Source organism: Lipotes vexillifer, unplaced genomic scaffold (genome assembly GCF_000442215.2).
Source record: "Lipotes vexillifer unplaced genomic scaffold, Lipotes_vexillifer_v1.1 scaffold426, whole genome shotgun sequence".
Taxonomy (NCBI): Eukaryota; Metazoa; Chordata; class Mammalia; order Artiodactyla; family Lipotidae; genus Lipotes; species Lipotes vexillifer.
This window is the reverse complement of record NW_006779491.1, coordinates 908,863-922,672: the sequence shown is the minus strand read 5'-3', so window position 1 is coordinate 922,672 and position 13,810 is coordinate 908,863. Positions and strand designations below refer to the sequence as shown.

General features: G+C 39.6%; 1 protein-coding gene across 1 annotated transcript in view; it reads right to left on the bottom strand.

The window, feature by feature from the left end:
* PSPH (phosphoserine phosphatase) overlaps positions 1–4,801 on the bottom strand; it is a 25,110-nt gene extending 20,309 nt beyond the window's left edge. Inside the window, exon 1 of the mRNA XM_007452664.1 lies at positions 4,546–4,801. The gene's annotated coding sequence lies outside the window, so the exon portion shown is untranslated. The remainder of the gene's footprint in view (positions 1–4,545) is intronic.
* Between the last annotated feature and the right edge of the window lie 9,009 nt (positions 4,802–13,810).

The following is a 13,810-nucleotide window of genomic DNA, read 5'->3' as shown; positions in this document are numbered from 1 at the left end:
GGAAAGAGGATCTACTGGGAAAACATAATACAAATACAGAGAAGCCAACACAGGTCCATTACAGGCTCTACAAAACGGTCCCTGCTGTCTTCAAAATGAGGAAAGTCAACAACATTCCAAGAACAGTCAGAGGGGAATCCTGCTGCCCAATAACGAGGGAACGAAGCCAACAACTTCAAATTATAATCCTCATCATTTAAACTGTAAATAGAAGTGGATAGGGACTTCCCTGGTGGCGCAGTGGTTAAGAATCCACCTGCCAATGCAGGGGACATGGGTTCGAGCCCTGGTCCGGGAAGACCTCACATGCCGCAGAGCAACTAAGGCCATGCGCCACTACTACTGAGCCTGCGCTCTAGAGCCCGGGTGCCGCACCTACTGAAGCATACACACCTAGAGCCCATGCTCCACAACAGGCCACCGCAATGAGAAGCCCGAGCACCGCAACGAAGAGCAGCCCCCATCTGTCACAACTAGAGAAAGCCTGCACGCAGCAACGAAAACCCAAAGAAAAAAAAAAAAAAAAAAAAAAAAGTGGATAAAGGTGCTAAATCTCAGAAGAAAAAAAGAGATAAAAAGAAATAGTTAAGAACAAGCGGCAAGAAAAAGCAAAGTAGAGGTTGACGAAGGAGGCCAGAATGGAAATAAATCATTTGGAAGGTTCGAATACAGTCCTCACTGAACTCAGAAAGGGTTCGGTGTACGCTTCTCTCAGCGGAGTCACATAGGATAATACTCCTGTGAAGGAGGAAGAGTGCAAAGTGTACTCAAAGCCTCGTACCTGAGCATGCAAGTCTAGCGTTTCTTTCCCACTCCGCTGAGCACGACTGGCTTCTGCAGGTGTTCCGAATCCCACTCCCCTGCAGGCCAGCGAGAGCTGCACCCTAGCAAACCTCCCCGGAAGCTGCTCTCTTAAGGAGAGCCCACTGCCCAGAATGGCATGACAAGAAAAGGAATATTTCCAATTTGCTTCTTTAATAGAGTTTATTCTTGATCCATTGGTTTAATTATAAAGGCCTGCTCTATTTCTCTTCTAATTTAGAATTCATACTTTGTTACTGGCCTTTTTTTTTTTTTAAATTGGGCATGTATTAGATCATGTGAAAATTTAAGACATCCCTTGTTTCACCAGCATGAAAATGACAAGGCTCTGATCGTTATTATATTGAAATCCTACCTGGTAGTTTTAATAAAATATAGAAATCTAATGTATATTCTTCCCTAACTTGTAGTTCAATGCCAAAAATTAACTCCAAATGAATCAAGACCTAAACACAAAAGCTAAAACTATAAGACTTCTAAAACACAGGAGGAAAATTGCACATCTGTGGTAGGCAGCCTCTAAAATGGCCCCTAGTGGGAATTCCCTGGTGGTCCAGTGTTTAGGACTCTGTGCTTCCACTGCAGGGGGGCCTGGGTTCCATTTCTGGTCAGGGAACTAAGATCCCACAAGCCACACAGTGAGGCCAAAACACAAAAATTCCAAAAAACCTAGTGAACCGACTTCCTGCTATTCCAACCCATCTGTAACCCCCTACCCTTGAGAGTGAGCTGGGTATAGTGACTCTCTTCCAGTGAATAGAGTGAGGCAGAGGTGATAGGATATCACTTGCAAAATTAGACTGACACAAATGAGTGTGTGTATAACTGTGAGGTCTGAACAAGCTCTATGGATTGTGCCAATGTCAGTTCCTTGGGATGTTGTCTTTGGGGGAAGGGACATGGAGGAAGGAAGAACACATGAGATTTCCCTGTATATTTCTTTGCAGCCTTCTGTGAATCCATAATTATTTCTAATTAAAAAATATTATAAAAGTGGGGTTTTTTTATAGTGAGTTAATCTCAGGGAATTCCCTGGCAGTCCAGTGGTTAGGACTCGGCACTTTCACTGCTGGGGCCTGGGTTCAATCTCTGGTCGGGGAACTAAGATCCTGCAAGCCACACAGTGAGGCCAAAAAATAAAATAAAATAATAAAATAAAGTGAGTTAATCTCAAAAAAGGAAAAAAAAAAAGGAATGTGGCTTCCATCTTGCCCCAGCACCCCCACTGCTTGCTCTGGGGTAAGGCAGCTACCATGTTGGTAGCTGCCCAATGAGAGGCCCATGTGGCAGAACTGAGGGGACGTCCAGCAAACAGCCAGTGAGGAACTAAGGACCTCAGTCCAACAACCCTCAAGGAACTAAATCCTGCCAATAACCAGGTGAGTGCTCTAGGAAGCAGATCCTCCCCCAATAAAGTGTTCAGATAAGTTGACCTTGGCCAACTGCAACCTCTTAAGAGACCCTAAACCAGAACCACCCAGCTAAGCTGCTCCCAGATTTCTGACCCACAGAAAGTGAGAAAATAAACGTTTGTCATTTTAAGCTGCTGAGTTTTGGGATAATTTATTATGCAGCAATAGATACTAATAGAACAACATTAAGGTAGGCAAAATTTTCTCAAATAAAACCCAAACAGCATGAATAATAAAAGGAAAAAAGTGATAAATTGGAGTTCATCAAAATTAAAAACTTCTGCTTTTCAAAAGACACCATTATGGCGGGGGCGGGGGAGAAAGAAAGAAAAAAAGGCAAGTCGCAGAATGGGAGAAAGTATTCACAATACATATATTTGATAGAGGACTTGTATCTAGAATAAAGAACTCTTACAACTCAATAAAACAAACAACCCATTAAAATATAAGCAATAGATATTTCAAAAAAGATGTGCAAATGAACTCAAAAGAATAACAAAAATAGAAAAGACTGACAATACCATGTATTGGTGAGGATATGGAACAACTGGAACTCTTATACATTGCTGGTGGGGATGTAAAATGGTACAACCACTGTGGAAAACAGTTTGGCAGTTCCTTACGAAATTAAACATTTACCTACCGTAAGAGTCAGCAATCCCACTCCTGGAGATTTATTCAAGTGAAATGAAAACATATTCAGGGGACTTCCCTGGTGGAGCAGTGGTTAAGAATCCGCCTGCCAATGCAGGGGACATGGATTCGAGCCCTGGTCTGGGAAGATCCCACATGCCGGGGAGCAACTAAGCTCATGAACCACAATTACCGAAACCCGAGTGCCTAGAGCCCTGTGCTCCACAACAAGAGAAGCCACCGCAATGAGAAGCCCGCACACCGCAACAAAGAGTAGCCCCCACTCGCTGCAACTGGAGAAAGTCCGCGAGCAGCAAGGAAGACGCAACATAGGCAAAAATTAATTAATTAATTTAAAATATATATTTTAAAAAAAGAAGCAGCTAAGGGATGGGACTTCCTTGGTGGTCCAGTGGTGAAGATTCCACACTTCCAATGCAGGGGGCAGGGGTGTGATCCATGGCTGGGGAACTAAGATACCACGTGCCGTGTGGTGTGGCCAATAAATAAATAAATAAATAAATAGATGTATGTAAAAAAACAAAAAACCTATTCAAAGCAGCTTTACTCATGATAGCCCCAAACTAGAATGACCACCAACAGACAAATGGATAAACACAGTGTGTTACATCCCTAGAACAGAACAATACTCAGCAATAAAAAGATATGAATTACTAATGATGCTGTAACATGAATAAATATAGAAAACATTACATTGACCAGAAGAAGCCAGACACAAGAGTACGTACAATATGATTCTATTTATATGAAATCCTAGAAAATACAAACAAATGCTATTATGACAAAAATCAGGCCAGTAGGGCTAGGAGGGGGGGGGGGGGTCTGACTGCAAAGAGGCCCTAGGAAACTTAAGGGTGATGGAAGTGTTTTATTGTGGTGGTGATTATAAGTGTGTACAACATTGTCAAAATTCATCAAAATGTACACCTAAAATGGGTAAATATTATTGCATTAAACTATACATCAATAAAACATTAGCTTAAAAAGTTATTAGGCATGTATCAAATAAACTGAAAACTTAAAACGTCCTGACTACTTTGTTTTCCAACATGAAAGTGACAGGACTATGATCATTATATTGAAAACACACCAGGCAGTTGTAATAACATATAGAAATCCTGGATTTAATTTTTCTTCCCTGATCCTCATTGCAATACCGGTCAGTCAAATATTTAAAGAGTAAACACAACGTGCAAGTCACATATAAAGAAAACATAGTACATAAGTTTAATAAATAGAAGAATTATTTATTTAATTCCCAGCTTGAAGCTCTACCTTTACAACAATGTATCTGGTAAGTACATATTTAAAATTCTAGTTCTAATGGTAAAGAAGTTGATGAAGTCAGACACTGCAACTCTAAATTCTGGAGATTTTCCTACTCTTGTACTATTGACTCCCCTATGTAGGATTGCATCATTCATTCATGCTGTTTGGTAACAGGCAGCATTGGGATAAAACAAGTGAAAACCATTCAAAAGTGAAAACCATTCAAAAGTAAACGGATGAAAAAAAAGCCTTGGAATCCCATGAAATATTTTATCTATCCCGATTAAGGAAAATTAATGTAGAATCACAGAGGCCCTGGGTGTAGGCCAGGCAGACCGGTAATCAGAAAGTTGGGCACACGGAGAGATAAACACATGCCCAGACTTACCCGGGCGCTGCTGCTAGTTCCTGGGCCGCTGCCACCGCCTCCAGGTCTCCCGCGGCTGTAACCGCCCGACTGCAGTGGGGCCGAGGGCTGGCTTCGACGTGGAGTCGCAGAGTTCCGAGGGAGGTGACCTGTGTAGACCCGCAGAGCCTTTACCAAACAATCATGAGATCTGCTGATAAGTGCGGTGGCTTCTGGCCGGGTTTGCATGCGCTTTACTAAACTGGAGCCCGCAGACCTCCGCTCTGCAGGGCCGGGCAGCCCTTGGCCCCGCCCCCGAAGGAGGGACTCCCTGAGCCCGCCCCCTCCTCCCTCCGGGGGCTCAGCGCTGGCAGATCTACACTTGAACTCCGCGGTGGACGCTATCCCGCAAAGCCTCGGGCCACACCACCTCTACTTTGCGGAGGAGGAACAAAAGAGCTTGCGTGCTACCCAAGCGCTCCCCACCGCCACCACCACTTGGGATAAGAGTACGTGAGAGGAGCGAGTCTGCATATAGTTGTTAATTGTGGGGAGTAGTTAATCCTGGGGAGTAAAAGGAATGAAGAATTTACCTTTCTACTTTATTTGGTTTCCAAGATATAGAGAACAGACTTGTAGTTGCCAAGGGGGAGGGTGGGTGGGGGAGGGAAGGATTGGGAGTTTGGGGTTAGCAGATGCAAACTATTATATATAGAATGGATAAACAACAAGGTTCTACTGTGTAGCACAGAGAACTATATTCAATATCCTGTGATAAATCATAATGGAAAACATGAAAAAGAATATATACATATATATACAACTGAATCATGTTGCTGTACAGCAGAAATTAACACATTATGTATCAATTATACTTCAATAAAATTTTAAAATATATTTAAAGTAACTTCTCTTAGGTCATAATAGTTGCTTGGAAGAATAAATTCTGATAATTTAAAAAATGGTGTAAATCTATATCTATTGACAAAGAAGAACTTTGGGACATATTATTGAATAAAAATGCAGAATACAAAACAGCATATATAGTATGAGCTTATTCTTATAAATCTGTGTATAACTGAGAGACGTTTGGAATGTTTACCAAAATGTTGAGTAGTTGCCTCCCGATGGTTTTCATCCTTCCTTGTACTCTTTTGTATGACTTGAACTTTCTACATGATTATGCATTATGTATTATCTTTGGCATTAGGGAAAATATACAGCTATCTTTATAATGGAGAAAAATGGGGAAATTTTACATTACAAAGTAATATGATTATGATATAGGTACTGCAGTTATGTATGACTGAATGTCCGCCCCCCACTCCATAAATTATATAAAGCAACAGGGAAATATAGGAAGGAAAAAAAAACCATGAAAATCCCATATTCCGCAATACTAGGAGGCAAAGAGTAGCGGGAGACTACAAGACCTGAGAAAGGGTTACCAAGAGCAGCTGAGATTGGGCAGAGGTTGCATGGCAAGAGACTCCTGGAGTGTTTAAGGGAAACAGCAGCAGCAGATCCCAGAAAACACCAGCAAAAACAGGCTCCCAGAGGGTGAGAAAATAGATTCACTGAGGATGAGAAGTTCATGCGAAAGTGAAAATGTTTGTTGTTCTAAACAATCAGAGCAGAAGTAGAGATAAAAGGAACTGAGGTTGGGTTAAAGGTATAGGGAACATAGTAGAAAGAGGAGGTACAGAATGTCCAAAAGAATGTCTGGGAAACTCAGATATGAAAATCTAAGAAAGTAGATAAAGAGCTCACCTAAAATGCAGGGGCTATGTTTCCTGTGTGCAATGACTAGTGATGATGCCAGAGAGCACAGGTCTGGGGCAAAAGCCCTGTTTAGAACAGAGAAGCAAAGAAAGCAGGGCTACACAAAAACTACAAAAAGGGCCACATTGAATGAGACAGTCTGTGGCAGCTGAAAACCTTTGCACTGTGAAGTCTGGAAAACTACCTTGGTCTCCCTTGCCCTTCCTTCACAGAAGACACTTGAAAATGGTTGGAAAACACAATTCATTTAATAATGGATTAAAAAACGCAAGAAGAAAGGTAAGCTGGGACGAAGTGAGAGGGTGGCATGGACATGTATACACTACCAAATGTAAAATAGATAGCTAGTGAGAAGCAGTCGCGTAGCACAGGGAGATCAGCTCGGTGCTTTGTGACCACCTAGAGGGGTGGGATAGGGAGAGTGGGAGGGAGACGCAAGAGGGAGGGGATATGGACATATATGTATACGTATAGCTGATTCACTTTGTGATACAGCAGAAAATAACACACCACTGTAAAGCGATTATACTCCAACAAAGATGTTAAAAAAAAAAGAAAGAAGAAAGTGACAAACACCTTTGTTATGAGATGAACTGTGCATCCCAGAAGTTTGTATGCTGACGCCTAGTACCTCAGAATGTGACTCTATTTGGAGATAAGGTCTTTAAAGAAATGATTAATTTAAAATGAGTTCTTTAGATTGAGCCCTAAACTAATCTGACTGGGGTCCTAATAAAAAGAGAAAATTTGGACGCCAGAAATGCAAGTGTGCACAGAACAAAAACTATGTGAGGCCACAGTGAGAAGGCAGCCATCTGCAAGCCAAGGAGAGTGGCCTCAGAAGAAACCAAACCTGCCGACACCTTGATCTTGGACTTCTAGGCTGCAGAGCTTTGAGGGAAAAAAATTATATTTTTTAAGCCGCCCAGTCTGTGGTATTTTGTTATGCAGTCTAATGCAACCTTTCATACAAAATTACTATTAAAATGGTAGAAAAGAGCAGATAATCTTACCTGTAGACAAAAAATACACACTAGAAAACTGTTGGCCACAGAAGAAATGAAAGCTGTGACTGAGTATACATTCTGCCTTGATATTTAAAAACACAATGGGACTTCCCTGGTGGTACAGCAACGAAGACCTATGCAGCCAAAAATTAATTAATTAATTAATTTTTAAAAAAGACAAATCATGAACTGAGAAAAAAATATTTGCAGAACTAATTTCCCTAATATAAAAAGAAGTCCTAGAAAAAAGAACAAGACCAATAATCCATAGAAAAATGAGAGAAGATGTACAGTCAGTGCTCAGATAAAGAAAAACAAGTGGCTTTAAAACATAGGAAAGAAGCTCAATTTCACTTACATGAAATACAAATTAAAACTATACTGAATGGGGCTTCCCTGGTGGTGCAGTGGTTGAGAGTCCACCTGCCGATGCAGAGGACATGGGTTCGTGCCCCGGTCCGGGAAGATCCCACATGCTGCAGAGTGGCTGGGCCCGTAAGCCATGGCCACTGAGCCTGCGCATCCGGAGCCTGTGCTCCGCAACAGGAGAGGCCACAACAGTGAGAGGCCCGTGTACCGCAAAAAACAAAACAAAACAAAAACTATACTGAATGATTTCTCACTGTTGTATAAAGAAGTTACAAATAAGGAAAGCAGAAGCACTAGAGTGAACCTTGTGGTATTGGATTAGAATTGAAAGTATGAGTATAAATGGATGGTTTTTGTATATATGCAGACTGATATAGACGTGTATGTGTTCATACAAATATTCTGCTGAGAGGGTCTAGTGGCAATGACACCCTAGTAGCAGTAAGTATACCTAGCATCCAGATATTACTTTCCAAATACGATTAACCAATAAGAAGTCCAGAGCTCTTTGGAGAAACGGCTGGTTTCATGGCTGGAGCTAAGAAAATACAAGATGCATTTGGAACATTTTATACTGTGCTGCCAGAAAGTAAAGTGCTCAGAAAATGATGGGGACAAGTCAAAAAACAAAAGAGCCAACTTGAAGAGCTCCTAATTTGAGGATCAAAATAAAGACTATAACTGACTACAATCTAAGAATAAAACAAGAATCCTTGAGACAAGGGGAGAAGGGAAAGATCTTCCTTACAGTAGAATTCCAATTAACATAAATATATAAAGAATGATCAAAATATGATAAAGGAGGCAAGAATATACAATGGAGAAAAGACAGCCTCTTCAATAAGCGGTGCTGGGAAAACTGGACAGCTACATGTAAAAGAGTGAAATTAGAACACTCCCTTAACACCATACACAAAAATAAACTCAAAATGGATTAAAGACCTAAATGTAAGGCCAGACACTGCAAAACTCTTAGAGGAAAATATAGGCAGAGCAATCTATGACATAAATCACAGCAAGATTCTTTTTGACCCACCTCCTAGAGAAATGGAAATAAAAACAAAAATAAACAAATGGGACCTAATGAAACTTAAAAGCTTTTGCATAGCAAAGGAAACCATAAACAAGATGAAAAGACAACCCTCAGAATGGGAGAAAATATTTGCAAATGAAGCAACTGACAAAGGATTAATCTCCAAAATATACAAGCAGCTCATGCAGCTCAATATCAAAAAAACAAACAGCCCAATCCAAAAATGGGCAGCAGACCTAAACAGACATTTCTCCAAAGAACATATACAGATTGCCAACAAACACATGAAAGGATGCTCAACATCATTAATCATTAGAGAAATGCAAATCAAAACCACAATAAGGCCCAGGACCAGATGGCTTCACAGGCGAATTCTATCAAACATTTAGAGAAGAGCTAACACCTATCCTTCTCAAACTCTTCCAAAATATAGCAGAGGGAGGAACACTCACAAACTCATTCTACGAGGCCAACATCACCTTGATACCAAAACCAGACAAGGATGTCACAAAGAAAACTACAGGCCAATATCACTGATGAACACAGACGCAAAAATCCTCAACAAAATACTAGCAAACAGAATCCAACAGCACATTAAAAGGATCATACAGCATGATCAAGTGGGGTTTATTCCAGGAATGCAAGGATTCTTCAATATACGCAAATCAATCAATGTGATACACCATATTAACAAATTGAAGGAGAAAAACCATATGATCATCTCAATAGATGCAGAGAAAGCTTTTGACATAATTCAACACCCATTTATGATAAAAAACCCTGCAGAAAGTAGGCATAGAGGGAACTTTCCTCAACATTATAAAGGCCATGTATGACAAACCCACAGCCAACATCAACCTCAATGGTGAAAAACTGAAAGCATTTCCACTAAGATCAGGAACAAGACAAGGTTGCCCACTCTCACCACTCTTATTCAACATAGTTTTGGAAGTTTTAGCCACAGCAATCAGAGAAGAAAAGGAAATAAAAGGAATCCAAATCGGAAAAGAAGAAGTAAAGCTGTCACTGTTTGCAGATGACATGATACTATACATAGAGAATCCTAAAGATGCTACCAGAAAACTACTAGAGCTAATCAATGAATTTGGTAAAGTAGCAGGATACAAAATTAATGCACAGAAATCTCTGGCATTCCTATATACTAATGATGAAAAATCTGAAAGTGAAATCAAGAAAACACTCCCATTTACCATTGCAACAAAAAGAATAAAATATCTAGGAATAAACCTACCTAAGGAGACAAAAGACCTGTATGCAGAAAATTATAAGACACTGATGAAAGAAATTAAAGATGATACAAACAGATGGAGAGATATACCATGTTCTTGGATTGGAAGAATCAACATTGTGAAAATGACTCTACTACCCAAAGCAATCTATAGATTCAATGCAATCCCTATCAAACTACCACTGGCATTTTTCACAGAACTAGAACAAAAAATTTCACAATTTGTATGGAAACACAAAAGACCCCGAATAGCCAAAGCAATCTTGAGAACAAAAAATGGAGCTGGAGGAATCAGGCTCCCTGACTTCAGACTATACTACAAAGCTACAGTAATCAAGACAGTATGGTATTGACACCAAAACAGAAATATAGATCAACGGAACAGGATAGAAACCCCAGAGATAAACCCATGCATCTATGTTCACCTTATCTTTGATAAAGGAGGCAAGAATATACTATGGAGAAAAGACAGCCTCTTCAATAAGTGGTGCTGAGAAAACTGGATAGCTACATGTAAAAGGATGAAATTAGAACACTTCCTAACACCATACTCTTCAATAAGTGGTGCTGGGAAAACTGGACAGGTACATGTAAAAGTATGAGATTAGATCACTCCCTAACACCATACACAAAAATAAGCTCAAAATGGATTAAAGACCTAAATGTAAGGCCAGAAACTATCAAACTCTTAGAGGAAAACATAGGCAGAACACTCTATGACATAAATCACAGCAAGATCCTTCTTGACCCATCTCCTAGAGTAATGGAGATAAAAACAAAAATAAACAAATGGGACCTAATGAAACTTCAAAGCTTTTGCACAGCAAAGGAAACCATAAACAAGACCAAAAGACAGCCCTCAGAATGGGAGAAAATATTTGCAAATGAATCAACTGACAAAGGATTAATCTCTAAAATTTACAGGCAGCTCATGCAGCTCAATAACAAAAAAATAAACAACCCAATCCAAAAATGGGCAGAAGACCTAAATAGACATTTCTCCAAAGAAGATATACAGACTGCCAACAAACACATGAAAGAATGCTCAACATCATTAATCATTAGAGAAATGCAAATCAAAACTACAATGAGATATCATCTCACACCAGTCAGAATGGCCATCATCAAAAAATCTAGAAACAATAAATGCTGGAGAGGGTGTGGAGAAAAGGGAACACTCTTGCACTGCTGGTAGGAATGTGAATTGGTACAGCCACTATGGAGAACAGTATGGAGGTTCCTTAAAAAACTACAAATAGAACTACCATATGACCCAGCAATCCCACTACTGGGCATATACCCTGAGAAAACCATAATTCAAAAAGAGTCATGTACCAAAATGTTCATTGCAGCTCTATTTACAATAGCCCGGAGATGGAAACAACCTAAGTGTCCATCATCAGATGAATGGATAAAGAAGATGTGGCACATATATACAATGGAATATTACTCAGCCATAAAAAGAAACAAAATTGAACTATTTGTAATGAGGTGGATAAACCTGGAGTCTGTCATACAGAGTGAAGTAAGTCAGAAAGAGAAAGACAAATACCGTATGCTAACACATATATATGAAATTTAAGGAAAAAAATGTCATGAAGAACCTAGGGGTAAGACAGGAATAAAGACACAGACCTACTAGAGAAAGGGCTTGAATATATGAGGAGGGGGAAGAGTAAGCTGTGACAAAGCGAGAGAGTGGCATGGACATATATACACTACCAAATGTAAAACAGATAGCTAGTGGGAAGCAGCCACGTAGCACAGGGAAATCAGCTCAGTGCTTTGTGTCCACCTAGAGGGGTAGGATAGGGAGGGTGGGAGGGAGATGCAAGAGGGAGGAGATATGGGGATATATGTACATGTATACCGGATTCATTTTGTTATACAGCAGAAACTAACACACCACTGTAAAGTAATTATACTCCAATAAAGATGTTAAAAAAAATGATCAAAATAGAAAATTACTATTTGGCAAACTGTCGGGTCTGAGAGTTAATTTTATCCTACTTACAAACTAGTAAGTTAGCCTGATACCACTTCATAGATGTTGGCCAAAAACAGACTCCTGGATCAGAGACAAAGGAGTTTATCACTTACAGCATAACAAACAGCATAAGCATCATTTTATTTCCATCAGTTCTCCTTGTTCTCGAGTTCCATGGGGGCAACATAATACAGCCCTCATGAAAAGGATTAGTGCTCTTATAAAAGAGATACCACAGAGACCCCCAGCCCCTTCCACTATATGAAGACACAGAAAAAAAGGCACTGGCTGTGAACCAGGAAGAAGACCCTCACCTGCAGGCTGGCACCTTGATCTTGCACTTTCCAGCATCCAGAACAGGAGTATGGCAAGGATGCCCACTTTCACCACTTCTGTTCAACATAGTACTGAAAGTTCTAGCCAGAACAATTAGGCAGGAAAAGAAATAAAAGGCATCCAGATTGGAAATGAAGAAGTAAAATTATCTCTGTTTGCAGATGATATGAGCTCATATGTAGAAAACCCTAAAGACTCCATAAAAAAGCTTTAGAACTAATAAATGAATTTGGCAAAGTAGCAGATTAAAAAGTTAACACGAGGGCTTCTCTGGTGGCGCAGTGGTTGAGAGTCCGCCTGCCGATGCAGGGGACATGGGTTCGTGCCCCAGTCCAGGAAGATCCCACATGCCAAGGAGCGGCTGGGCCCGTGATCCATGGCCGCTGAGCCTGCGCGTCCGGAGCCTGTGCTCCGCAACGGGAGAGACCACAACAGTGAGAGGCCCACATACCGCAAAAAAAAAAAAAAAAAAAAAAAAGTTAACACGAAAAAATCAGTTGCATTTCTATACACCAATAATAAACAATCTGACAAGAAATTACAAAAATAATTCCATTTAAAATAGCACCAAAAAACTTAGGAATTAATTTAACCAAGGAGGTGAGAGACTCATACAATGAAAAGTACAAAATATTGCTGAAGGAAATTAAAAAGGATATAAATAAATGGAACACATCCCATATTCATGGATTAGAAGACTTAATATTGTTAAAATGGCAATACTACCCAAAGCAATCTGTAGATTCAATGCAATCTCTAACAAAATTCCAGTGATATTTTTTGCAGAAATAGAAAAACCTATCCTAAAATTCATATGGAGTCTCAAGGGACCCTGTATATGTCCTAAAACAACCTTGAAGAAGAACAAAAGTGGAAGACTCACGCTTCCTAATTTCAAAACTTACTATAAATCTATGGTAATCAAAACAGTATGAAAAACAAACAAACAAAAAAACAGTATGGTATTGGCATAAAGACAGACATATTGACCAATGGAATAGAATAGAGAGCTCAGAAATAAACATCTATGGTTAAATGATTTTTGACAAGGGTGCCAAGACCATTCAATGGGGGAAACAATCTTTCCAACAAATAGTGCTGGGAAAACTGGATATTCACATGAAAAAGAATGAAGCTGGACCCTGACCTAACACCTTATACAAATATTAATTCAAAATAGGCCAAGGACCTATATGTAAGACCTAAAACAATAAAACTCTTAGAATAAAAAAGACAAAAGCTGCAAAACATTTGATTTGGCAATGATTTCTTGGATATGATACCAACGGCACACATAACAAAATAAAAAACAGACAAATTGGATTTCATGAAAATTTTAAAATGTTGTTCATCAAGAAACAGTATCCACAGAGTAAAAAGGTAACCCACAGAATGAGAGAAAATATTTTCAAATCATATATCTGATAAGGGATTAATATTCAGAATATACAGAGAACTCCTAAAACTCAACAACAACAACAAAAAACAGCCCAATTCAAAAATGGTCAAAGGACTTGAATAGATATTTCTCCAAAGAAGATATA